This window comes from Nelumbo nucifera, chromosome 1 (assembly GCF_055504915.1).
Source record: "Nelumbo nucifera cultivar China Antique chromosome 1, China Antique-T2T, whole genome shotgun sequence".
Taxonomy (NCBI): Eukaryota; Viridiplantae; Streptophyta; class Magnoliopsida; order Proteales; family Nelumbonaceae; genus Nelumbo; species Nelumbo nucifera.
In genome coordinates, this window is record NC_142649.1 from 53,323,007 (window position 1) to 53,347,419 (window position 24,413).

General features: G+C 41.4%; 1 long non-coding RNA gene across 1 annotated transcript; it reads right to left on the reverse strand.

Moving 5' to 3' along the window:
* Positions 1-2,816: 2,816 nt before the first annotated feature.
* On the reverse strand, positions 2,817-5,673 carry LOC148803273 (uncharacterized). The gene is made up of 5 exons (XR_016081451.1): positions 5,534-5,673; positions 5,238-5,411; positions 4,905-5,092; positions 4,635-4,802; positions 2,817-2,949 (listed from the first exon to the last, which is right to left on the reverse strand). It is a non-coding gene; the product is annotated as an uncharacterized LOC148803273 (long non-coding RNA).
* Positions 5,674-24,413: the final 18,740 nt, after the last annotated feature.

Below are 24,413 nucleotides of genomic sequence, written 5' to 3' on the forward strand. Positions count from 1 at the left end.
TAGGTTGAAAGAGCAAACATGAATAGGAGGAGAAGGAACAGAAGAATGGGATAAGTAGCAAGAAATTGCGTAACTTGTGAAATCATAATGTTGTGCATATGACAAAGGCCTTTTCAAGGTTGTTCCCCTTCCAATAAGGAGACAATAAGAAAGTAAAGTGAGTGGGATGGAATCTGGCTTTGGTGCAACCAGGTTGCAAGGAAATAATGAGGGTGTTGATGGAGGTTCAGGTGGGGTGTCTCTCCAGAAATTAGTGGATAGAGAGGTCTTAGTTGGGAAAAGCCTAGTTCTATGTTTCTGGGGTGGTGAGGAGTTTGCTAGAAGGGCATCTGAGGAGTTTGAAAGAAGAAAAGAAAAGTAGAGAAATTGAAGAATAAAATCCTTCAAGAAGGAAGAAAGGAATGGGATGACGATGACTCTCCCCATGAGGATATTCACACAGATGAAGATTGAAGTTCAGGTGGTTTGCAGAGAGGGGGTTTTCCTTTGGTTTAATTGTTGGGTGGGTGGCCTTTGTATTCATGGAAGTTCATCATTGGGTCTTTTTCTTTGTCCTTTGCTTGGAATTAATTGGGTAAATCTTTGCTATGGGGTTTTTCAATTTTATGGGCTCTTTGAGGGTGTTCTTTGCTGGTGATACCTTATCACCTTACCGTTGTACCTCTTTGCTTTTTATATTTAATAAACTTTTTCTTGATTCTTCAAAAAAAAAATCAGCCAACAAAGTTTTCCTCTCAAACTAATTTTACCTTCCTATACCCATGTAAACAAGGCAATTTTTAAAATATTGAGTTTCAATTCATGCAAACATCGCCTTTTATATATATTTGAGAATGGATTAGGCATATGGGCAATAGCTATTTAAAACTCCAAATTCTAGGAACTCCTATACATTAACTGTACAAAAAAAAAAAACAAAAGAGAAGGTATTTCAAAAAAATGGAAGAAACACAAGTAAGGTGGACAAGGAAACTACAAAACTACCCCCACAGATTATCTGCAAAAAGAACACCTTCTAAGCAGTAGTCTTTGAACTCATTTAACACCATATGAGCAGGAGCTTAGAGAACAAAGGATTTTTTTTCGAGTAAATTTCATTAAAAAAGAAAACAAGGGATTACAATTAAAAGGTGATAAAACATCATCCGAAAGCAAAAACAATACTCCCACAACAATAAACAGCAAAAGATAAAAATAAAATAAAATAAAATTACAGCACAAATCCAAGGTCAACACACAAAACCAAACTAAAACCATCTTCCAAGAACTAAACAAAGCAACACTAGCCCTGATCAAGATGAGAAAATCTCCAACCAACCCTCTTGAACACTTCAAACAACAGCATCTGCCTCCTCTAAAAACCAACAGATCAAACTTCCACAACTCCTCCCATAAATCGCACTTAGTCCTCCACGCCTGAAATCCTGACCCTCTCCCTCATCCCATGCCTCTCCACCTTCCTCTTGAGTGTTGCTCTTTCACTTCGCCTGTTCTTTTTCTCAAACTCTTTCAAAAGCCCTTCTAGCAAAAGCCTCACCACCCAAAAAGAACAGGCCTACAGATTTACCAACTTCAATATCCCTCTCCACTAGTTTCCTTAAGTCCACTCCACTCTTCCTTTTCCCACTATCTAAGTTCTAAACACCATTATTTGTCCTCCTTTCCTTTCACCTCAAGGACTCCAATTTTCTTCAACTCCCCAACTTCAGAACTATCATCAATATTAATTTGATCACTGGAGTTAATATCAATAAGAACCTTATGATTCGTAGCTCTAGAACCAACCTTCCTTGAAAAAACTCTCTTATATTTATTACTGGGTCCAATCCCAGCAAGTCCCTCTTTTAACCACGAAAAAACCTTAGTAGCATGCACCAAATAAGATTTACTTAATCCTCTAGGATTCATTCCCAAATTGGCACCAATCCGTCCAATTAAAACTTCCTCAACTGGAAAACATTGTTGTTCCTTTGAAGAACAGCACTGCCCTCCACATCAAGACACCTGATTCCTTCATTGCATGTGCTATCATCCCTTACCTACTTCAATGAAGCCTCTACCACTGATACTAGAGGATATTCCTAAGTACTTCATCCCTTTGCATCTTCTTATTATTAAAAACTCTTTGATTTTCTCTCTTGCCAAATGAATACTTTCGGTATAGAAGACAATATATCACTTTGCCATTTTTGGAGATCCCAAGAATTTACCAGCTATTTAAATCTTCCAAAGACTGGTTTTGGACAGCAATGATTTCAGAATTTTTAAAGTTAATTAGAGCAAATGACTTATTAGCATAAACTAAAGATGCATTTGATGCTGTTACTACAAAGAGTTTGTCCTAATGTTGAGATTTAAATAAGTTGCAATTGAATATGCTCACTAATTGCACACTTTCTTTTGTTATATTTGTGCAAGGAGGAGGGAGAGGGCCTTTGAATTACTGATCAGAAAAGGAGGCCTATTCTAGCGGTCAAAGTATGGAAACTGGAAAGTGCTTACTGCTAAGTGATTTCAACTAACTCAATGAAACATTCAGCCTCGTTTCTGGTTTCTGGTTTCTGGTTTTTGGGATTCAAGCACCAAGTGGGACGGAATAAAATTGAGTTATAAAACATCTTTTAGTTCTAATTGCCAGATATAACTAAATGGGATTCCAAGTTTCAATGAATCAACAACCACTTGTTTCAGATATCTCATATCCACATTGAGATAGTACACTACCATGTTAAGTTTTCAAGATGCTGAGAAAGTCAAAGGTAGGTTATAGTGATTATGAACACACAAACAAAATAAAGAAAAGGGGAATCCATTAAGCCAATTTTAACTTACCTTCACATTAGATGATAAGTTTGTAACTATTCTCTTGTAGCCAACTTTCTTCAGTTGAAGGTTCATCCATCTCAGTAAGATCTTCTAAGGTGGTTGATTCATCAGCTCCTCCACATCCTAATGATTTATGAACAAAATACAACATATGAGCTAAAAAGTAGCAAATAACATTTCATAAAAATCACAAATAAGTAGAAAACTTCTATAAAAAGGCTATTCCACATAATAATTGTCAAGGCAATGCCTAGGTGACAAGGCGCCCTTGGAGGCTCACCTCACCTAATCGCCAAGCCATTTTCTATAGTGTGTTAGACAAAACTTTTATATTCTTAATTTGTTGAGGTTATAATTTTAAAATAGACATTTTTAAACTAAAATATTCATTTTGTGTGTTTAAATACTAATTTATTTTTATTATTTTCTTATTTGTTAGGGTTTTAATCAACACACATTGCTAAATGTTGTATTGAACCCTGAAAGACTTCAACCTGAACCAATAAGTAAGGAAGAACTTAAAATATTGTCTAATCAACACACTTACTTCTTTTTCTTTACTAATTTTGTGTGTCCATACAATATACCAATTTTCTTCTTCCACCTTTTCTTTTCTTCTTTTCCTATAACAAAAATAGGGGTTCAGCCCTTATATTTTTTTAAATTTCTTTTCTTCTTTTTTTCTCATGAATATGTTGGAATATGTTGATTTTCTATACTTTAACATGAAGTTTATACTTTTCTCATGAAAATTATGGATAATTATCAAGGAAATATGATTGTGGAACCTAGGGAACTACCCTATGATACATATTTTTTCTTGAAAAAAATCCATCGCCTAGGCGACAAGGCGACAAGGCGCCCCCTTGTTGCCTAGCCTCGCCTTGGTGCCTTGAAAACTATGCTTACGATCATCAACTAACTCCACCAACTGAGGTGTTTTCTTCAAGTTGAGGTCCGCCCATAGTTTTATCTAAGGTTAAAACATCAAAGTATCTGTTTCAATTACAGAAAATATTACTTATATAATTTTCAGTTTGTATCAGCATCATGTGCTCAAAATAGAAAAATGGTTTTCAAATAATTACAATCTAGAATCAAGACTTAACACTCTAAAGTCTAAACAAAGCTCAAACTTCATTCATATAATAGTGACTTATAGATGACAACCAGAGCATACCTTAATGATTTGAGATATCAACCCAAGTACTAGATGACAGTGAAAATAAAAACCACAGAGAATACTAATATTCGTACTGACCAGAAACTGCTAGCAAGTAAGGAGCACCCTACTAGCTTCCATAACTTAGTAGAGGGAAAAAATAAATTTAATCAAAATCAACAAGATGCAACAAAAATCCATCTCAAATATACATTGTTCATAGATTGCAATATACCAACGTAATTATAGAGGAAGAAAATAACAAAAATCCAACCAAAGTCATCAGAAGGACCAAATAAAGAAAAAAGAATGTGCACTACAACAGCACCAAACATGTAACTTAACATTGTACTTAACAAGCATATGGTATCGACTATTGTACAAGCAAGGGCAGAATAATGAAATAAACATAGATAGCAAACTCCAATCTTGTTTGAAGTTTACAGGCTTTCTATCATGCACTTTTTAGATAATCTTCAGGGTTCATATGAAAAGAACCTAATAGAATATTAGGTTAATAGGTTTCACTTCTTTGTACTTTGGCATGGAACAGAATATTGAGAAAACTATCAAAAAACTAGTGACAGGACCAAAATAATCTTGAAAACTGAAAAGAACTAACAACTGAAACAACATGTATACTTACCCTTCTATGAAGTCCTGCGTGCCAATATTGACTACTGTACACCCAATAGCCTTAGCAGAAATGAGGGATAGTGTAAGATTTTCATTCCTTTCCCAAGGGTTCAGCACCCTCTTTGTATTGATTGCCCGTTCATCGGTGGTCCCAGGGACTGCCACATTGATAAGTTTACTACATCAAAGAATATGCCTTCAGATTACAAAGCCCCAAAACCAAGAAAGAAAAACCATCTCCAAATTCAAATTAAAGCAAAGGGCTTAACGGGGAAATCACCATAGAAGATATCTCTTCAAGAACTGATCTTCTGCTAGGTAGTTGTTTATATGAGCAACATAGGACGTTTTCTCAGATCCACTGATGGTGTGAAGCAATGTCATCGTAGCAGCCTTCAGAAATGCAGTCGAATTCTTTGCTCCGCTACCAATTCCAGCATTCACATGCGATTGCAGTTTCAAATAGACCTGTAACGATATGATTTGCTCACTCTACTTAAAATCCGTAACCCCAGTACCAATTTCTCAACCCAAAACCATAAACTGCATAAAAAAAATGAATTCAAATTCAACGGTTACGCATTCAAGCTGCAGATCCTATAATAGTACTCACCCGAAGGAAGACTTAAAAATCCTCTACATCCTCGTCCATGTCCCGATACGATTCAAGCAAACACGCAGCCCTCTCTTCCTCAGTCAAAGACTCTCCAACGGTTTTCAGCTTCGGCGTCCTGGAAGGCAAGTGTCTAATTGTCACTCGCCCGAGCTCCCTCCTCATTGAGAGGAACTGCAGAAACCAGTCGCCAACGTTGCAGGTTCAAATGCAAGACCAAGAAAACAGACAAAACATCGAAGTAACCCACAAACAAGAAAGCTACTTGGGTTTTTGGGTTTTTGAGGATTACTCACATAGGAATTCAAGCTGCAAAGCTCCACCTGAGTGAACTGGCTCTGGAGCCATGGATCGCCATTCGCAGGTAAGTCTGAGGAAATCGAGTGGTTTTGTTCTCTATTTTCTCTTTTCTAGAAGCATGATATCGACCTCTTCTCTGAATGGAAAACACCAACTCTTTTATAGTAATTACTAGATGATCACGTCGATTGATAGGGCTTTAGACCGTTACAAAATCAATTTAAAAGACAGGGCAAAGCGTAACAAAGGTTGCAGAATAACTACCACGATTCTTACAACGCTATGTTTAAAATTCTAACAGAAAGAAATCGAGCGGTGGTGGCCTTCGGCAATTACCACGTCCTTCACCTCCATCCAAAGCAGCCGGACAGAAATACTTATCAAAACGGGACTAAGCAGCCAGACAGAAAAAGAGACGGAATTTTTAGAACGTCCGAAACCTGTTGATGGGTCGGGCTCGGGCTAGCTTTTGTCAAAATTCTAATGGACCCGGCCGGAAGTCCAAGCCGAGATAGTGTAAAGTTGGGTCCCAAGCCTGGATTATGAAAGTCCACGTTCTGTGCACCTGTGGGTTCACGGGATATTTGAACCCGCCAATCAGAAGCGACCACATCGGCATTTCGAAAAATAAACACTAATATTTACGGGTGTTCAGCTGTTAGCTGAACAAATCCGGTTCAACCACCCACGAAAAGACTATGGGTTTTATTTCGAGGAGGGGTAGTTTGGGTATTTCTTGACAATAAAACTAAGAGAAGGTCTATTGCACATGCTAATACTTCACTACTTCCCATTCATACCAGGAGAGGATCTCATAGACTACCCTCAATGGTAGACCCAACAGACGGTCTACCGTCTCCGGAACTATCCACGTTAAGGTGGGGACTGGGGAAGCCCACACTACCCGATCGAAGGTCTTCACTCTTCAAAGATACCGGTCTGGTTCGATTTGATCGGTCCAGTATAACCCGATTAAACAAAAGAACTGAAAGTGTCAGCTGGACCAGTCTGGTCTTGCCCACTGGTCAAGCAGGTACAGTGTTGGCGCTTTCAACACCCACGAGGAGGCTCAGCTTAGCAGATTGACGATCTGGTCCAGCCGGGTTTTCGGAAAAGAATGATTTTGTGTTTCGGTGTAATTAACGTGCACGGTTTTATCAGTATCCGATTATCTGTCCAAAAAATCCGGATTATCCAACGGTAATGTAATCATGCAATAATATGGGGAGCTCTTCTTTTTTCTTTGGAACGATGAGAAATTAGGAAAAAAAAAACGCACATGATCGACGTGTATGGACGTCATGTGGGTCTCAAATTTGGGTCTACACGAGATTCCTTGTACATTATGCTTCATGACTTTCGTTTTTTTCTGCAGAAATGTTTCATGACTTAATTCATCAATGCTTGCGCCATCCGAATGAACCAGTAATTGTGCATAATTTCATTAATAGTTAAAAAAATGATAATTTCAGTATTTTTATCTAAACTCATTATAAAAATATAAATAATCAAAGTATTGTGTGTTTGTAGATTTAAATTTTTTATTTTCATTTTCATTGTTAATACATGTCTATTAGTGTTTAATATGATAAATGTATGGTATTGGATATGTGCACACTTTTTTGTATTTTCTATTCTTTTGTTTTTATCAATTTGTTGAGTTTTTATTGTATTATAATGACATCATTTGTTAACCATTTGATTTGAAAGAAAAAATATCTCATTTTTGTGCAACTTTAAAATTTTTATTATATTTTTGTAATTTATTTAAAAAAAAATAGTTCTTGTTTATAACACTTATCTTTTGTTTAATGTGATAAATTTATATATCTTAATAGTTATTATTTAAATATGACACCATTGGTTGACCCATTTTAACCAAATAGTTGAATCATTAGGGGTGCAAGTTGGGTGGGTTTGGGTTGGATTTAAATTCAACGCAAGCCCAACCCCTAAGAATTAGCTATAAGGCCTGAGCCCAAGCCTAATTTGTCAAACCCAAATCCAACCAGATTGGAAGTTGATGCACTTAGGTTGGGCTTAAGCCAAGACCAAACTCATGTTGCTAAATCAGCCCATACTATGAATAGGAAAGGTCAAGGCACTCGCACATGTATATGAATAGGAAATGAGCAAAAATGTAGCTGATCCGTCTCTTACAACTCAAATCCATCATTTGTTGGACTGTATCATCCATTTGTTCATATAAATACCCCAAGAATATAGATGCCAATGGGAGTTGATGACCTTTGGCAGGGAGCATGGCAAGCGAAACCAATGTCATGCACAGGCCGTAATCGAGCAACTCGGGGAAGAGAAAACAGGATGCAATGTACAAAATGAAAGCAGCGAGATGGCACTGGCTATCTGCCCCTTGTACCATCACATCCCCCCTACCATGGGTCTCAAACCAATACTCCACCCATGCCTCGAGTGGCATCTTACCCTAGGCGGTTGACTAATCGACTTGGGCTTTGAACGTGGGAAACTATAGGTGGTGGGCAAACACCGACCCACCAACGGGTAATGCCAACAAGGCAACAACGTCTTCTACGGAGATAGTGAATTCACTAGATGCCCCCACGAATGTATGGGTCCGGCAACACCAATACTCGAGAAGGGGCTTCACATACTATACCCCCTCTTTGCCGGGAAGATCCATGTAGCAAACCACAAAACAGAGGAGTTCAGCATCTTGCAGCAGACAGCAGTATATTGGATTTTCCAACACATAGCACGCCCAATCCGAATAACTCACTAGGGACTTTGAGGTATCGGTCCTTGGTTCCAGACACCTGAATGACATCGACCGATCCAAGCATCTGTAAAGGCACATCAGTTCACTACCGTCAACAGCATCAAAAACCCCACCCACACCCCTTGCTACTGGCATAGGGGGCCAAAAACCCTTACCACCGTCGGCCACCCTGGCCGCCTCTCGCTCGAATAGCATCTCTGTTGTATCAACAACTCTAACAAATTCCACGAACGGGCACTTAGTGTTCTTTTGGTGAGGAGCCATGGTCAAAGGATGAATGAGCAAGGAGTAGAATAAGGAAGGAAACTGATAGAGAAAGAAAGCTAAAGACAGAAACAGAGAAAGCGAAATGATCGAAAATAACTAAGAATATAAAGGGGAACTATAGAATGCGTATCACCCTTTTATAAAACCCTCACAAATGTAGGGAATGCCAAACGGCGTCGAGGAAAACTAATAGACATGATTACAGTCTTTCAGCCAATGCTTAACGAAAAAACAAGGTATATAAATTTATGACTATGCCTCAAAAGGGCGAGACAAAACAACACATTAATTTAAAAGAGGCACAACGTCAGAAACTGCTACTTTAAATGTTTAATCTCTTATCTGAGCCACACGCATGGACAGTTTGCATTTATGAAGATACGATAGTTAGGAAACGTCATAATGATGACTACCACGTCATCGACACATAACATCTTTCCCGTCCCATTCAACGGTAATTGAATGCGAAAAGTCACAAAGTGAAAAATTACCAATTCACACTGTATATCCACAACAGACACCACTTCGACAAACACAGGGGGGATGAACGCCTATACTTTATTGTTTTTGCTTGTCTTTTGACAAATTCCTTCCTGTTATTAGGCAGGGGGCTTAGAACTTCGCTAACAAACCAAGCATAGAATTGCCTACCGATAGAAAGAAAATTATCAAAAGATAGGGGGGCGAATCATAGAATGGATGAAAAACGAACCCAAAACGAACACCCAAAATCCCCATTCGAAATTATCAATAAGCCAAATGCATGACTGCTTGTTGACTAGCTCGCAGTTTGTCAACAAGCAAGGGGCTAACAAAAGATCCAAACGAATTTTCCTTTACCCGCAAAAGACCCAATCAAAATAGGAACAATCACCAGGCCCAACGCACAAAAAATTAGCATGCCACTGACCCCTCTCTACATTGATCCATCACAAAACCTTAAGGAAAATCTGAAGGCAAAATGTTTATCAGTAAGATTCCACTTACTGATGATAAGTAGGGGGTTAATGTAGGTACATAGTGATCGCTCAAACCATCAAAGTACAAAGGATACCAAATTGATACCACATGGACGCTTGCGATGAGTTCATAACTCATCAGTGGCTTGTGATGAGTTTATAACTCATTAAACATTTGCGATGAATAATATATGACATTGCACGATTGCGACAATTTCGTACTTGAGATGGGTTACAATGAACTACGATAGCATGAACCGGCGATGAACTTTAAACGTGTGCGGTTCTACGATGATATTTGAACGTGCGAGGAGTTGCAATGAATTTGAGACCATTACAGAACTGCGGGATCACTGTAGACAAGGAATAAATATTGGTTACACGTGCGTCTTTAAGTTACACGCGTGATAAGGCACCATGTGGATCTAATAAAAGTGCGCCCGCTAAATGTTGATGTCACCAATGCCATGTTGGTTAAATGGGTCACGAAAGGAAGTAGCATACACAGATTATGAGAATCCTCGGACAAAAGGAAAGTTCATCCTTAAGAGATCTCATAAGACACGTGGTGAAACCCTAACAGTGATCCTTAATAACTGACAACAAATCCAATGTTCCCTTTCCTAATGGGAATCAAATAATTTTGGCTTTTTCCTTTCGGGACCTCAAGATCCCTCCGTATAAATGAGGGTCCATTTCATAACAAGATCTTCATTCCATCACTCATTCGATCCTACCCTCTCTTATCATTCCCATTCGCCTTAGCCTCAAACCTACCTCTTGGCTTTGGTATTTCTTTGTCTTTCAAGGAGACCACTCCTACGTAGCCTAGCCACCTCACCTACACTTTCCATACTACCCCAAGGTTGGTGTAGATTGGGGTGCAGTTCTCTTAACAGTTTGCGTCGTCCTTTCTTTGCACTTCCATAACTTGCTAAAGGTTTTAATCTCCATGTTCTCTATGCCTATCTTGTAGGCGGGTTGCATGCATTGCACGCATTGTTTGACAAAACTCTTATCGATAACATGTTCATCAAAAATAAAGTGGGTCAATTTTTGAAATCGCATCACATAAGCTAGAAGATCTTCTCTCATATGTTGCTCCATGTTGTGTAGGTCGGCCATCGTTAGCCTCCACTCCAAGGTGAACCATTTTGACAAAAACCTTTTGGCCAACTCCGCCCACAAGTCAATGCTATCCGCAGTGAGGTTAACGAACCAGGTGTATGCCGACCCTGTCAAGGACTTAGAGAACTCTCTAACTTTCAAGTATTCGTCGAAAGCAAAGAACCCGAGGACATCCTCAAATTTGTTCACATGCTTTGGTGGGCTTCCTTTCTGCCCGTCGTACTGTGGCCACTATTGGGGAGGGACATAACCAACAGGATATAAGGTTTATAGAGGATCCTGTTAGAGTAGGGCTTTTGTAAGACAAGTGAGGACTGGGCTCGGCTTTGACTCTCCGCCATCAGTCCTTGGACATACTCCTTTAATTCGTCGCGACTAAGTGGTGACTCTGTTACTAGGTCAATCTGAGGAGCGACTCGGGATTGTCCGATGGTGGGTTGACTGGTCTGTACGGATACAGGGTTGACTCTAGTGGGTTGCTCAACACGATGGGGTTTAAATTGGTGGAATGGTGGCTGGTGGGGACAGATGCAGGAGGAGCGGCTAGGGTGAAAGGGGACTGTTCAGTTCTGGCTGTTTGTTGGAGGAGAAGTTGCAGAGTGGCCCTCATCTCTTGTTGCATCTCCTCTAAGTGATCAAAATGGGTCTTAAACTCATAGACCTTGTTTGAGAGTATTTCGACGTCAACCTATTCGGTTGACTGCACACCATACTGGTCCTTAAATTTTGGGTTAACATTCTCCTTAGTGTTTTCATGCTCTTCAAGGATGGGAGAGAGGTTAATCCTACAAGCAACCATCCTCTGTGATTAAGGAACTAACCAAAGATTCTAATGTAAGTGTGGTGGTGAGGCTACGTACGAGGGTCTCCTTGAAGGACAAAGGAATACTAGGTGCGGGAGGTAGGCAAAAGGCTATGGTAAATAAGAATGATAAGATGATTTTGTTATGAAATGGACCCCTATTTATCGGGAGAGATCCCGAGGTCCTGAAAGGAAGGAGCCAAAAGCATTTGATTCCCACTGGGAAAGGGAATATTGGATTTGTTGCCAGTTTGTCAGGGAACACTACTAGGGTTTCACTACGTGTTTCACAAGATATCTCAAGGATGAACTTTCCTTTCATTCGAGGATTCTCATAATCTGCGTGTGCTACTTCATTTCGTGACCCTTTTAACCAACGTGGTGTGAATGACATCATTATTTACCTGGCGCGCCCTTATTAGGCCCACAAAGCATCCCATCACACACGTGTTTCTAGCATTTATTCCTAGTTCGTAGTAGTTATGCGCTTACCGTGGTTCTGTAATAACTTTGAAGCTCATCATAGATCTGCACGTGTGCAAAGCTCATCGCAAGTCTGTGTTCGCAGATTTATGCGGGCCAAAGATCACCACGACCCATTTCAGGTATGATTTTATCGCCATCACAAATGTGTGATGAGTTATGGACTCGTTACAAGAATCTATGTGGTATTAATTCGACACCCTTTGTGCTCTATTGGTCTGAGTGACCACTATGTACCTATACACATTGCTGCGCTTTTGTCACTTCTAGTTTGTAGGGCAGTGTCTACCCATCATTTGTAGTTTACGGAGTTCATCCCTGCCAACCTGTCTAATCTTTGTGCAGACTTGATGAAGGAAGTCCAAGATTTCAAATCTTAAGTGGACGAATCGGCTGCTCGTGGGAAAATGCCAACAGCCAAAGTGGCATTATGGTCTGAAGGGAAGACAACCTGTGTCACCTTGTAGCCTTTGTTCTCTATGTGGCATTTCGTTTTTTGTTCCCAAGTACCCTGGATTATGGCTTACGCACAATGCTGATTCCCCTTATTGTTATTGCTGTTGGCGATCATCAACTATCGCTGGACTCCATGTTTTTGGGTTATCTATTTTACCAAATGGATGACATTGTCCATCAGATGATGGATCCTAGCTACAAGCAGCGCCGAAACTATGTTTTGGACCCCTTTTTGTTCATGTTATCTTGCGAGCGTCTACAACTAAGTGTTACCCCTCGTCGTTTGTCCCCAATGACTGTTGCCATCGCTACTCTAGAGGGGGGGCTTGTACGAGGAGTCTGCAATTCAATGCCATTCTACATTGGTGTCAATGTTCTTGAGGACGACGACCAACAATGCATTGTGGAAGCTGATAGCCCTCTTGCCCTTGTGGCTCGTCTTGTGCTATGTATGGCCTAGTGTCGTTGTGTATCTTGATCGAGCTGGCGAGGCGCAGGTGGCAGCTTACCGTCCTGATCAGCTTCTCCAATAGTTCGAATATGATGGTATGGGCTTGTAGTTTTTAAGATATTTTGGTGAGAATGTGTTTTGGAGACGTCGAAATGTGCTAGCGTTTCCAAATGTCTCCCGATTCCCTATCACAGGTTTCGAGAGGGTCAAGCAGTGCAAATCCTTGCACTCAAAATATATGTGCTCATTGTTCGGTGGGATGCAGATGTTTATGGCTGCAAATACCAGGGGAGGTTCGTGAAACCAGGTCTGACGTTGCATCATCTTGGACTGAGGAGCACCAATTTAGGGGTTCTCCATGGGACCACCTTGAGGTGGTTGTACAAGATCCTCTAGCCCCAGCTTCTGAGTCAAGGGAAGTAGTTAATGCAGAATCGATGCAGTCTGCAGTGCAAGTTCCTCTTGAAAAAGTTGTTTTTGTTCCTATTGCCAGTGGGTGGGTAAAGAAGCTTGCTCCCCGTCCTCGTAGGAGGGAGTCTGAGAGGGTTGGTTTGGTAAGTTTATACAATTTTTGTGATGTGTTTAGGTTACTATTTCTTTTACTATGTGTGCTAACTTGTACTATTTTTACAGTCCATTGTACTGAAGCGGGTGGAGGTCAGTGAGACTCACCCCGAGGTTTAAATTCCACAAGTCCCACCTGAGGGCATTGTGGGTGAAAAAGGTATGTGTCGTTTAGATATTTATTTGATGTTGCATTGTTCTTTATTTCCTTACATTAATTGCATCTTGTTTGTTCTATCGCGGGGAGTTCTCAATGTCAACATTGTTGATGTGGTAGTTTTGCCTGTTATTAGGTGTTTGGTGCAAGAGTTGAAGTCTCTTCAACTCCCTCTTGAGGAGCAAGAAGCAACTGAGGAGCGTCCCATCAGCTTGGGAGATGCCAAGGCTGATGAGAAGGAGAATGTTGGTGACTCTGCATCGGTTGCTCCTGCGCGAGAAGAAGAAACTCCTATGGGCTTGCAGGAGCAGCCCCCCAGTAGTCCGGTGGGTCATACTGAGGATGTCCAAGGGGATCAACCAACAGTTACAATGCCAAGGCATCACTTTGGGAGTCCGATGGATGTGAATCGTCGACCCAGGAGCCAGACATTGTTTCAGGGCAGCCCACTAAGGAATAGCAAGAGTAGAAACCTATTGTTGTTTTGCCTGAGTAGGTGTGTAAGGCTACGATACTAGAATCTCATCATGAAGAGGAACCTGTAACCACTAGCCATGTCTTATGGATGTTGAGATATCATCGTTGCCCGAGGCTCTATCACATGACGAAGAGCTTGCATTGGTGCGCTGGGAGCTTCAAGAATACTATAAAAAGCATGATGTCGTGCCTCTTGGCTACTACGTCGTAGATCTAGTCTCTATTCAATGTCTTCACAGACACGAAAAGTACTTTTTTTCAAGCTTTGTAGCGAAGACCGCGACTCTAATCATTCAGAAAGGTTGGCTACCATCTGGTGACATCCCTCCGGTGGTTATAGGGACATCATTGAATATGATAGCGACGGTGATGAATTGCATCATGGACCAATCCATAGATGATATTTCATGGTCTAGGTTTGCCCACTAGTTGAGGACTTGTGAGTCATTTTCCGCTATGGGCTTCAAGATGGACCATATCGAGGAGAGGGTGGTTCATTTGGCCCATGTATTTTGGAAGGTTGGTTACAAGGAGTCCCATCCCCTAACTATTGAAGCTTCAAAAGAGATTCGTCAGTGCCTCAAGGTTGTCGAATCGAATCTAGCGATAGCCACAGAAAAGTTAGACGCCCTACTTAACGAGTGTGCTCACCAAAGGAAGGTAGTATCGTAGTATGAAATGGAGCAAAAGGAATTGAAATGCAAATGCAAAGTTTAGCAAAGATCGCCCGTATGAGGAGCAAGTGGTATGCTGATTGAGATGTATATGTAACATTATATCATGTAAAAAAACATTGAGATTTTTTAATGAAAGAGAATTTGGTTTTATTCTTGTGTAATTTGATTTCTCCTTAAATTTTTGCTAATTGTGGTCCCTTTTGGTTTTTATAATGCATGAGGCAAGAGCAGCAGTGTTAATGGGTCTATCAGGCTGAATGCAACACTAGTAGACCCTTTTGGGCAGAGCGTGATGCCAGTAGGCCATTCGGGCTATGTGTATGCTTAGAGGATTTGGGCTCCTATTTAGTGATGATGAGGCCCATGGATTCGCTTTGTGTATGAGCTTGAGACGTTTTGTATTTGTGATGGGGGGAATAGTGAGGATTCCGTGGCAACTTTTGTGAGGAACCTGGGGTGTAGTTTGAAAAACCCAAATGATCTGAAGATTTTCTTGCAAAGGAAGGAGGAAGGTGAGGAGGAGGAAGAGGAAACTGAGTAAGGCCGAAAGATTGATAAGGGATGCTGGGGGGGATAAGCTTTTGGGTGTCAAAGGGGAAAGAAGGAAGGGGGTTAAGTGATGACCTATTGGGTTTAGGGGAGGAAAACAAGAGAGCGGAATGAAAATTGTTAGTTGGAATGATAGAGGATTGGGAAGTGTTAGGAAAAGAGCAGTAATTAAAGAGGTGATTAAAAAGATAAACCCAAATATAGTTATGTTACAGGAGTCTAAGAGAGCAGAATTTGATGCTAGATGGGCCAGGTGTATTTGGAGAGCTAGGGGGGATCAGTTGGGTTACTGCACCTTCTTGGGGGTCTGCAGGGGGTATAATTACACTTTGGAAAATGAGGTCTACGTAGGACTGGAAGAGTTGATAGGCCAATTTTTAGTATCTTTGAAGTTTAAGCAGGTGGAGGATGGATTTGAGTGGGTTTTAACAAATGTTTACGGGCCTAATGATTATAGAGAGAGGAGGGTTCTATGGGAAGAATTAGGGGATATAAGGGGTTTGTGGGAAGGACCTTGGTGTATAGGAAGTGATTTTAATGTAGTCAGATTTACAGAAGAAACAAATAATCCTAGGTAGAGGGTGACTACAAGCATGAGGAAATTTAATCAGTTTATGGAGGTGTTTGAACTTAAAGAGATTCCTATAGTGCATAGAAATTTCACATGGTCCAATCTACAAGTTAATTCTATTTGTTCTAGGTTTGATAGATTTCTCTTCTCAGTAGATTGGGATGAACATTGGGGTAATTTGATCTCGAGGACACTTCCTACGGTAACCTCAGATCATTGGTCTATTATGATTGGAGAGGAAGAATTAGGAAATACAAGGCCTACCCCGTTCATATTTGAAAATATGTGGTTACACCACCCAGGTTTTATTAATAAAATCAAAGAATGGTGGTTAGAAAGTGACCCCTCAGTAGAATGGTATGGGATGAGGTTCTATAGGAAGTTATAATTTTTGAAGGGAAAAATTAAGGAATGGAATAAACTTGAATTTGGGAGGCTAGAAGAAAGGAAGCAAACTATGATTGCACAACTGGAAGATCTGGATGTGAAGGGAGGGGTTGTATTACATAAGAGGACAAAGAACAAAAATGAAAATTGCAAAAACAATTGGAGGATGAATTACTCAATGAGGAAATTAGTTGGAAACAAAAGTCAAGATGTAAATGGTTGAAGGAGGAGGATAGGAATACCAAATTTTTTCATGCTATGCCAAGTGGGAGAAGAACAAAAAATCTCATCTCAAGCTTGGAAGTGGAGGCGACAATCATTTCTAATCATGGTGAGATTGCTAGGAATTTTGCAAACCATTTTAAATCCATCTATAGAAAGCCTTTAAGTAATAGAGTGTGGATTGAGGGAATGGAGTGGCCAAATCTAAGTGGAAGGGATAGGGAGTGGTTGGAGAGAGTTTGAAATGGAAGAAGTCAAAGAGGCAATATTCTCTATGGATAGATCAAAAGTACCAGGACCAAATGGTTTTACGATGGCATTTTATCAAGACTGTTGGGAAGTTTTGAAAGATGAACTAATGATGGTCTTTGATGAGTTTCACAGTAGAGGAGAGATCAATCCGATGTTGAATTCTACTTTAATTGCTTTGGTTCCCAAAAAGAGAGAAGCAACACACCCAAGGGACTATAGACCAATCAGTTTAGTAAATAGCTTGTATAAGATCATTGCGAAGGTCTTGTCTCTTAGAATAAGACAGTACTCAATACCATTGTGTCAAATAATCAAGGAGCTTTTGTGAGAGATAGGCAGATAACTGATCAAATACTTATAGCAAATAAGAGTGTGGAGGACTTCAAGAAATCAAGGAAAAAGGGTGTGGTTTGTAAGTTAGATTTGGAAAAAGCCTATGACTTGGTAAATTGGTCCTTTTTGCTGGAGGTGATGATCAATTTTGGGTTCGGGGATAGATGGTGCAGGTGGGTAGTAGGGTGTATTAGGACTTGCCATTACTCTATTTTGGTGAATGGAACGGTGGTGGACTTCTTCCCGGTTGTATAAGACAAGGAGACCCCTTTCTCCTTTTTGTTCACCTTGGTTATTGAAGTCTTGGGGAGATTGATCTCTAGGGCAGACTGTAGGAGCTTAATCAAAGGGTGGAGGGTAGGCAGGGAGAACATACCACTCAAACACTTGTAGTTTGCAGATGATACAATTCTTTTTCCTGAGGGAGGGGACATGACCGTTAACTTTGATAAAAGTTGTGTGGTGGGTGTGAATATGGGGGAAAGTGAAATCTTTGCATGTGTAAACATTTTGGAATGTGAAGTGTCGGATTAGTTTCTAACTTACCTCGGTCTTCCTCTTGGAGATAATCCTCATAAAGGAAATTTTTGGACTCCGGTTGTGGAGAGGTTTGAAAAGAGACTTGCATCTTGGAAGAAGAATTATTTATCTCTGGAAGGAAGAATCACCCTAATTAGGTCTACCTTAGCTAACCTGCATGTTTATTACTTTTCTGTTTTTAAGGTGCCTGCAGGGGTGGCTAACAAGTTGGAAAAGTTGATGGGAGATTTTTTGTGCGAGCCTAGGGAGGAGAAAAAGGATCATAGGGTTAGGTGGGAAGTGGTGTGTAGAAGTAAGCAGGAGGGAGGCTTAGGGATTGGGAATATTAGGAAGAGGAACTTGGCTCTACTAAGGAAATGGCTGTGGAGATTCTCATTGGAAAAGGAAAAGTTGTGGGCTAAGATAATTGGTAGTATTCACATGCTTGTAGAGAATGGATGGGACTCTGGGATTATGGCTTTGGCAACAAGAGCATCACCATGGAAATCAATCCATGCTATTTTTTCCCTATTCTCTCATTGGATCAGGTATGATTTGCACTCAGGTAACTCAATTAAGTTTTGGGAACATGTGTGGATTGGGGATCATCCGTTGAAAGACCAATTTTCGGCTCTTTTTGCAAACTCCACCTTCAAAAAATGAAACAATTACCACTTTCCTTGTTCCCTCAAATTCAAATTCTGGGTTTGGGTGGAACTTGGGATTGAGAAGAGCCCTCAGGGACACAGAACTGAATTGTACCTCTAATCTCCTGTCCCTTCTTGATGGGGTTTCTTGGAGCCGACAAAAACAGATAGTAGGATCTGGACCTTGTCTCCTTCTGGATCCTTTACTTATGCCTCCTTCTTTAAAGCCCTATTGCATCTGGAAAGTTCTATTGGCTTGTCATTCCCTGCCAAGGATGTGTGGTGTCGACCTATAGCTTCGAGGATTGGGAGTTTCTGTTGGGAAGCTTTTCTCGAAAAAATTAAAACAGGTGACTTACCTCAAAGAAAAAAGACCCAATAGTTGTTTATCTCCACACTGGTGTATTCTCTGTAGAGTTGCTGGTGAGTCTGGTTATCACTTACTAATATCCTGTGTTTTGGTAAAAAATATTTGGGAATGGTTTGCTTCTTTGTTTGGGTGCAAGTGGAATCCCCCAACGAATGTGCAAAGCTTGTTTACTTCTTCCTCTGTTAACTGCCCAACAAAAAGATCAAGGACCATGTGGAGGTGTGTGAGAGTTGTTGTTTGCTAGAGAATATGGGAAGAAAGGAATTCAAGGATTTTTCCGAAAAAAGGAGAGAGGGTTGGAAAATATGTTGAAAGTGATCCATATAAGGGTAATACACTGGTTGAAGACAATGGATGAGTTCACAGATTTTTCAACAAATGATATGTTAAGAAAATGGAAAGAAATTGCAAGTTCAGTCTCGGCTAAGAAAACCCTGAATACTGCATGGAATCCTCCACCCTATGGATTTATCAAATTAAATTTTGATGGTAGTAGCATGGGGAATCCAGGGCCCTCGGGTATTGGGGGGTTTTACGAGATGAAAATGGTAATATAACAGCTATGTTCTCTAGTTCAATTGGAGTGGGGAACTCGTTGAGGGCTGAGGTGGTAGTGAACTGGTTGAAAGAAGACAATTCTAAGCTCTAGAGTTATAGTAATGAGAAGAGGAAATTCGAATGGTTATCCAAGAATATGGAAGTTCAGTGTAATTGGGTTAAGAGAAGTGCAAACTCGTTTGTTGATGGTTTGTCTAGGCAAGGAGTGACTAGGATTTCTGGGTTCTGGGCTCAGATATAATTGTTTTGTTCTATTCTAGTTTGAGATTTATCCTTTCCTTGGGGAGTTAAGATTCTTTAGCTCCCCTATTTTTTGTAACCTTATTATTATTTAATGAAATCTATTGTTATTGATCAAAAAAAGAAAAGGGAAGCTAACATTGAAGAAATAGTCTCCAAGATAGAATTTGCAACCAAATTTGTTATGAAACTCAGAGGATAGGAAAACTAGATTGCTCTTGCAAAAGGACACAAAAAGAAGAGATGGAGATGAGATTCATTTTTAGACTTACAAAAGAAACACATGGAAGAACAAGTAAAGCCTCTAAGATTTATGATCTCAGAGGTAATAACAAAGCCTCACATTAACCACCAAAGGAACAACCTATACATAGGAATCACCATGAGGGCCCAAACTTTTCGAATTAGAGATAGGTTAGAGTTCAACTTTAGGAATACACTTATAAATGGTCTCCCAAAAGGCTCATATGAGCTTTTTATTTGGTTCCCCAGACATACAAACAAGTAACCACGGAGAGGAGGTAGGACCTATCATCATTTTCAAAATAATGTAATTTTGTGAAGCAAAATGAATAAAAATATTGAAACCAACTTTCCAAAAACTAAGAAGCCCACTTGCTAGACCATTTAAAGTACCAATAGAAAAATTTGGGAAACGGAGGAGGGAAACTAACTTAGAAGTCTGAGTCAAAAAAGTCTTAGTTTCACTAAGGAAGATCAAATTGGGACTCCACCTAGAAACTAAGTCTTTCAGGCCTTGAACTACCAGAGGTCGACTACTCCCCCGGTAGTTGTAGTTGCAAATTCTCATGGCCCCTGTGTGGCTGTTATGAGTTACCCACCACCGCCCACTTTATTAGAAAAAGGAAAACACATGCTTGCAATTGAGGAGAAGCCTTTGTTCCCTTTACTCTCCTACTCTCCTATAAGTCCCTCATAAAAATCAACCAAGAAGTATCAAAAGAGCAAGTTATATATACATAGGTTTGAGCCAAAAAACGCCTATAGGTCAAAATAGCGAGTCATTTGGGTCCCCCATAATCTAGACCCATATCATTTAAAAAAATCTTATCCACTCCCTAGTTCAAACCTGAATCACCATCCTAGAATCTAATCTCTATTTTCATCCTTTGTCTCTTACCCGAGTCGCTACCTATCGAATCATCCCCTATTGCTTAAAATTCGTTGACTAACTTGTCAGCTCAGTGACATATGCGGGAAAAGCACCAGTCTAAAAAATGAGACTCTTTTTTCAATTGCTGCACTTCCTTCTCTAGGTTTCTAACCACTGAGTTGCCCGAGTCATCATTACTTCTATCAAGGTTCAAAGTATTGATATATTATTTTGACCAAAACTCTATTTTATTTATTTATTTATTTTTGTGGTTTGATAGCCTCAAATGAGACTCACCAAATCACATATTAAATCTTTAAAACATTTAAATAATCTAACTTTTTTTAATTATCTTTTTAGTATGGGCACATTTCTTAAACTACCCTTATGGTTTAACTAATTGACTAACTCTATTCTTATTGTTTACATATTGTCTTAAAGTACACTTAAGTTCTTCGGCAATTGTCTAAAATCTACCCTTGTTGTAGTGATTTTTGGGAGGAAGTCTTCCTCCCCGGTCAATTCGTCTGAGCTCGTCTGCCTCTAGGTAGCCTCTAGTATAAATAGGAGGTGACCCCCTCAAGCTAAGGGATCCAGAACTTAAGAGTCTTGAGCTACACTTGAGAACTCTTATTCTCCCTTGCGACCTCATTTGAATCCTCATACCTCAGATCTTGGTCATCTCATACCAACCTCGTACTAACTTGACCACCGGAGTCGTTGCCTCTGGTATCAACCCGAGGCCTCTGACGTGTTCTCTCTCCACTCTTTGCAAGGCCGATCTACCCGCCCTCGACCACCTTGGACCTCGGGCAACTTGATCTCACCTCGACTTAGGAGCGAATTGACAGTGTTGACCTCAGCATATGTTGAGCATCAACAATTGGTGCCGTTTGTGGGAACGTTGCTAAGACTTCCCTAAACTACACTCTTGACACTTCAAAGAATTAACTCCTACGCCTAAGCTTCAGCCGAAATGGCCAGAAACACCAAATGGTCCTCGATAGGCTCGACGACCTCGGCCGAAGGTTGGACGAGGTGGGGTGCCCGGCAAGAGGCCGCCCCCAAGGCGGCTGCCCTGTTGGGAGCCTGGGGCATAGCTGCGAGAGAGTATCTCTGGACCCCTTAGCCCTCAGCCCAGTCAACCCTAATGGGGCCGACTCCTTAGAGTCTGGCAACAACCAACGTGCTAGTTAGCCATCGAGGACCGCACAACCCCCTAGTCGAAGAGGGGAACAATCAGTACAGTCTTGTGACCATCATTGAGACCAAGAACAACATCATCACCGCCGAAGAGAGAATCCTCGGGATGATGGCAGACATTCAGGTCACCACAGCCCCCCTCTTGAGGGCCGAAGGCCGATGTCGTGCCTCTCCCTCATGCATCTCAGACCTCCAAGACCTTCTAAATGACAGGCGAGCTAGGAAGAACGGGCCCACATTAGAGTATTCGGGAGTCCAGGCCGACACCCACTGAGTCCGAGAAGACCAGGGCAGGGCCCAGGCACCCCTCAACCAAAAAATCATCGACCTTCAAGAATAGCTTGGAGCCATCAAAGATGAGCTCCGTCAAGTCAAAGAAAGCCGAGCAAAGGCCTCAACCAGCCAAGCAGAAGCGCGGTGAGAGCCTGATGGCAGTCAAGCAGAAGCGTGGTGAGAGCCTGCGGTCCTACATTGACTGATTCAAGAAAGAGGAGCTCTAGGTCTGAGACCTCGACTCCATGGTCTCCATGCATGCCGCCATCAACAGCCTCCTGCCCGGCTCGGCCCTCAAGTGCTTGGTAGCCAAGACCCCACCGAAGTCCAAGGTAGAATTTTTTAAGAAGGCCAGAAGTACATCGCTGCAGAGGAGGCCTCAATTGATGACTGTTAGGAAGGAGAAGCCGACCGTCCCCACAGAGGCCCAGAGAAAAAGAGAAGAAATGGAGACAACCACAACAACAACAACAACCGGGACCATAAAAAGCCACCGGCCTCGGCCTTGGCTTACAACCAGTACACACCGCTCAACTCAACCTGCACGCAAATCCTCATGCAAGTCGAGAAAGAGGAGTACGTGAAGTGGCCCGATAAGATGAAGAGGAACCCTAAGAGGGGAAACCCAAAGAAGTACTACAAGTACCACCGTGGCACCGACCACAACACCGAGGACTGCTACAAGTTGAAAAACGAGATAGAGTCCCTCATCTGCCATGGCCACCTTAAGCAGTACGCCCCTAGTAGAAATAACACCAATAACTCGTCAGCATCATAGACGTCATCACCGGGGGCTCAGCCTTGGGCCGCAAGGCTTAGGCAGTTGAACATCTGGGGGCCGGCCCCCAAGAAGCTGAAGCAGGAAGAAGCCCTCGCATTCACCGACGAGGACTTGAAGGGGGTCACAATCCCCTATGACGATGCGCTCATGATCTCGGCCGTCATAGAAAATTTCATGATGAAGAGGATCTTAGTGGACAATAGCTCCTTGGCCGACTTCCTCTTCTATGACGCATTCGAGAAGATGAAGCTGGTTGACATCCCCCTCGTTGGCTTCTCCGGCAATGTGGTCAGGCCGGAAGGAAGAATCACCCCTACCCATCACGGTAGGAATAGAGCCTCGGCATGTGATGAGGATGAACGAGTTCCTGGTCGTAACGATCGGCTCCCCCTACAACGCTATCATAGGGAGGCTGACTCTCCATGCACTCAAGGCATCCGTCTACTCCTAACATCTCGCCCTCAAGTTCCCCACCGAACACGGCATCAGAGTCGTTCAGGGGGACCAGCAAGTTGCTTGCCAGTGTTATGTGGCAACACTGAAGGGCAAGAATAAAGAAACCCTGCCACTTGAGGGAGGGCCTTGACCTCAGGGAGGAACTAACGAGCCAAGGCCAGCCAGTCGAGGACCTTGTCTCGGTCCCCCTAGATGAGGCCAAGTCCAAGAAGACAGTCCACGTCGGGTCCAACCTTCCCTGGAAAGCCTATCTGAACTGGTAAGTTTCCTCATAACTAATGCCGACATCTTTGCTTGGTTTGCCGTTGACATGCCTGGTATTGACCCTTCAGTCATTACTCACAAGCTGAGCATGGACCCGAGCTCTAGGCTAGTTTGACAAAGAAAGATGAACTTTGCACTAGAGTGTTGGAAGGCTATAGGAGAAGATGTTGACAAGCTACTCGACGTCAGCTTCATCTGAGAGGTACACTACATCACTACCCTAATTGATTGTCAAATGTGGGAAGCCTATGTAGATGACATGGTGGTGAAAAGCCTGAAGGCCGACCAACACACCTCGGACCTGCCCAAGACCATTAACACTTTGTGGAGATTCAAGATGAAGCTTAATCCCAGCAAGTGTGCCTTCGACGTCACCTTGGACAAGTTCTTAGGCTTTGTCATCACACAACAGAGCATAGAGATCCACCTGGAAAAGATCCAAGCCATTCTAGACATGGCACCACCTTGGTTGGTTAAGGAGCCCCAAAGACTCACCAGCCGAGTGGTCGCCCTCAGCTGCTTTATGTCGAAGTTGGCCGACCGCTATCTTCCTTTCTTTTGGGCTATCAAGAAGCTGAAAGACTTTCATGGACTAAAGAACGCCAGCTCTCCTTTGAAGAATTGAAGCATTACTTAACGGCATTTCACTTTTTTGTAAGTACTTAACGACAATGTTAATTGTTAGAAAACTTAAAGATACTTTAAGACAATATATAAACAATAAAGATAGTGTTAATCAATTAACTAAACCATAAGACAATATTTAAGAAATTTATCCTTTTGATATCATAGTTGGACCCATATATATATATATACACGCACACATTTATAAATGAAATTTGTTAATATTTTCAATCAATTTCATTCTTGCGTTGGCCATAAAGCCTAATAGAAGATGGTTATAAAAATATATATACCGGCCGAAATCGAGTTGTCTTAGGTTAAGTTCGGGTTGGGC